We start from the raw sequence: 4,197 nt of genomic DNA, 5'->3' as shown, positions 1-4,197 counted from the left end.
TTTTGAATCTTGGGTGGAGAATTGAAGGATTTATGTTTCATTCTCCCTTTGAGATTTCTCTTTGTTTTGCTTGTCTGCATAATTTCAGTGAATTATGATTTGAATCAAGGCTCTCTTTACTGCTTCCATCTCTATTTCTTCTTCAAATTGTTTCTCTGTTGGACAAGGAAGGAATTGAGATCTAGACTTGTTTTATAGTCTCATTGATTCCCTGAGATCCTCACTTGTTTCTTTAGATTTCACAATTGAGTTAAATCTTGTTTCTGCCTTGATCAAGTGAGCAATTAAGCTCTTTGTTTTCCTTCTGCTTTTACTGTTTCATTGAAATTGTCAAGTGCTCTTTGAGATTTGAGAATTGATCTCAGTCTTCTTGCTGGTTTACTTTTCTGCTATAATTTCCTTCTCTGCAATTTTTACTTTCTGCTCTTATTGCTCTCAATTTACTTTCCTGCACGTGTGTTCCTCTGCATTTTACATTTGAGTTACTGTGATATGAATTTAATTTTCCTGCACTTTAATTTTCCTGTCACTTGTCCTCAAGATCTCTTTGATTGCTTGCTTCATTGCTTTCTTTAATTTCCAGCACCCCAGCCCCCTTTACATTTGATGCAATTTATATTTCTTGTCATTTAAGATTCTATCAATTTACATTTCTTGCTCTTTAAGTTTTCTGCCTATTTACATTCTGTTATTTACAATTCTTGTCAATTTACTTTCTGTTGGCTACATTTCATCCAATTTCACTTCAATGTTAGCTTGACTAAACTAATCACCCATTAAAATTGCTTGATCCATCAATCCATGTGGGATCAACTTCACTCTAAGTGAGTTATTACTACTTGATGCGACCCGGTACACTTGCTGGTGAGTTGTGTGTTTGGAATTAGTTTTCCAATAATACACATCAAGTTTTTGGCACCGTTACCGGGGATTAATTTAGATCAACAATGATTAAGTGGGTGAGAAGTCTAGATCAAGCATTTTCTTTGTTTTGTTCTCTGATTTAAGTTGAAACCAAGGTGCTTAAGTTATTGCCTCACTAAGCAAAGCTCATCTGAGACATGAATTTCAATTTTCTTTGGTGTTGTGTTTTACAAAACTCAAATGGAGTTCAACTCATCTTATGATCAAACAACTTTTATGGGATATTACCCACCATCACCAATCTCTAATGTTAGTTGGGAATATCACCAAGAAAATACAAATTCTGAGCACTCCAATCCATGGAGATTTGCTTTAGAACCCCAAGATGAGCAAGAGAATCATGAGGGATACCAACCACCACCACAAAATAATTCATATCATTATCCTCATGGTGGATGGGAGTATCAACAAGGAATGAGGGAGTATGAACAATCAAGTGAAATGAACTATTTCCCAGAGCCACAAAGTGACTCATACTGTGATGGCACGTACACAAATAATGGCTGGAAAGGGAAATGCATTGATTCACATTCTAATTATTTAAGGACATTATCACTTGATTGTGCTACCAGAGCATACTTGGAAGATTGTTCCTCCATGCCACAAAATAATCCACACTGTGATGAATTCAATAATCAATCAAATTGTGGGTGGGAGGATCAAAACCAAGCAGCATTCAACAGTTCATACTCCACTTATCAAGAGATATCATCACTTGAGCAAACCTTCAATTCATTCATGGAAAGCTGTCAAACTTCACCTCCTAGTTTTTTATCTGAAAATTCTTCATCACTTAACTATCCCGTAACACAAAATCTCTTCCAAAACTCACAATCCACACAAACTTCCATGAATCAATGCCTCTCAAGGCTTGAAACCATGCTTGAAAGCTATGAAAGGGAAGCACAGAGATCTTGGAAAGAACGAGAAAATTCCCTCATAAACATGGAAGTAATGTTAGCTCAATTGTTGAGTGCAAAAAAGAAAAAGGAAGGGCAAGATGAGGAAGCCTCTGTATCAAGTAAAATTTCAATGGAGAAGGAGGTGATGAAGGTAATTGAACCTGAAGCTGCATATCCACAGAAGCCACTTGAGATAAAAGAACATGAAAACTCACAACCTCCACAAACCTCCCTGAACCAAAGACCCTTAATACTTGAATCTGTGATTGAGAAATATGAAGAGGAGATGAAGAAATCTTGGGAAAAACAACAAACCTCCTCTATAAAAGTGCTATTAAGTCAATTATTGAGTACAAAAGAGGAAGTGGAAGAACAAGAAAGTGAGAAGGATAATCAAGGAAGTCCAAACTCAAGTGAAGCAGAGAATTACATGAAGGAAGAGCTCACTGAACCATCAATTCAAAAAGCTCTTGATGAAGAAATCACTCTAACAATCACACAACCACCAATTCTTGAATTCAAGAAAGTGAAGGCAATTAACAAAAGTACTGAGAAGAGGATTGTGACCAAGATACCAAGGACAATATTCAAGAGGAGGTCAACCACAAGCAATCCAACCCCTAGACCACTAGCAAGCAAGCTCAATCAAGCCATGTACAAAAGGAGGCTTGCTAAGAGGAAACCAAGAAAGGGGACAATAGCTGAAATTTCCTTCCTCTTGAGGTCATTCCTCTTAACAAATTGGAAGAAGAGGAAGAAAGTGAAGAACAGGTAGACAGTAGGTACATTTCTTCTCCTTGCTTTGTTTAAATTTCAATAAATTGGCATATGATTATATTCTAAGTTTGGTGTTGCCATGTAACACTTTGATTTCAATTCCTTTGAATGATTGCATCAATTTTACATGGAAGTGACACACTAAGATTCTAAGTTTGGTATGCCACTTATTTTTTTATGCAACTCATTCAGCAACACTTGTCTGGATAATCATAATGCCCTTTTTGCAGTGATATTTTTTCTTTTTTAGTTGGACAATATTAGTCTTCTCTTTGTTTTAGCCATTTCCTTGTTTTAATGCTTTCTGTTATTAACTATTTTTTTGTGAATACATCACCAAGAGATCCTCGTTCATCACAGATTCTTGGCTTGGTGATTGTATTTAACATATAACAGTTTCTTTTGTTTAGTTTTAGTTCAAATAAAGTGACATGTGGTTGCATTCTAAGTTTGGTGTTGCTATGCAACAAAATTTGGTTCCAATGTTTACTAGATACTTGCATCAAGTCCAAGTGAAAGTGTCACACTAAGTTTGGTGTGCCACTTATATTTTTTATGCAATGTATCATGCACACCATCTTATGTTTGCAATCACAATGTCTCTGTCTCTTGTGCCTTGATTATTATCCTTAATTTTGCTTGCTTGGAGCACATGTATCACTAACACTTCATTATGTAAGACATTCATGATCTATCTTAGCCCCATAGCCACGGTTTTAATAGTTGCTTGAGGATGAGCAAGCATTCTGAGTTTGGTATGGGAAGGAGGAGAATGGAAGGAAAATGACAACAATAGAGAAGATGAACTATAAGGTTGTAAAGTTCCTTTTTCTCTCATTTGTTTCTAGCACTATAATTTGCATGATTGTCTTTATCTTCTCTGTATGCATGTGTATATGAGTAAGCATAGTTTGATATCTAAATGGTAACATGTTGCTATGATATTATGACTACCAACTTGAGTTTTGTGAATTCAAAAGTAATAAAGTATCATGATCATAAACAAACAAGGAATTAAAGAAGAACTTAGCATGTGCATACAAGTATGGGAAAGCTAGTATGATTGATTGTTGCTCAATTGCATTAGATTTTATTTAATTGAAGTTTTCATCTAGGACATTTTGTGAAATCTTTCAAAATCATGAAAACCTTGAATAAGCAAATGCAAGTTAAATTAAGAAAAGTAAAAGGGGAAGAATGAGAAAGCTGAAGGCTCTGAGTACCAATGACAATTCACTTGTTAAGTACTTGTGGTGTTTATATATCAAGCCAAATGCTTGAAAACAAAACACTTAGAAGTCAAGGTTAGGCTCAAAGTGCAAAAGCACTCCCTCAAAGCTCAAGGCTCTGAGCATCAATGATTAGAGAGTCAAGAAAAGAAACAAATGAGCTTAATGAAGTCCTCTAATTAAATGCTTGTGGTGCTTATGTATCAAGTGGTAATACTTGAAAAACAAAGCATTTAGAATCGTAGCTTTGTTATTAACTCAAGGGGCAAAGCACCCAAAAGGAGAAGCTAATAAAAAAAATCAAAAGCTTGTTTCAAGGAAGAAACATAAGGAAAAGATTTCATAATTTGAGCTAGATAGAAGCA

This window comes from Arachis stenosperma, chromosome 10 (genome assembly GCF_014773155.1).
Source record: "Arachis stenosperma cultivar V10309 chromosome 10, arast.V10309.gnm1.PFL2, whole genome shotgun sequence".
In the NCBI taxonomy this organism is placed as follows: domain Eukaryota; kingdom Viridiplantae; phylum Streptophyta; class Magnoliopsida; order Fabales; family Fabaceae; genus Arachis; species Arachis stenosperma.
This window is presented reverse-complemented; position numbering follows the sequence as displayed.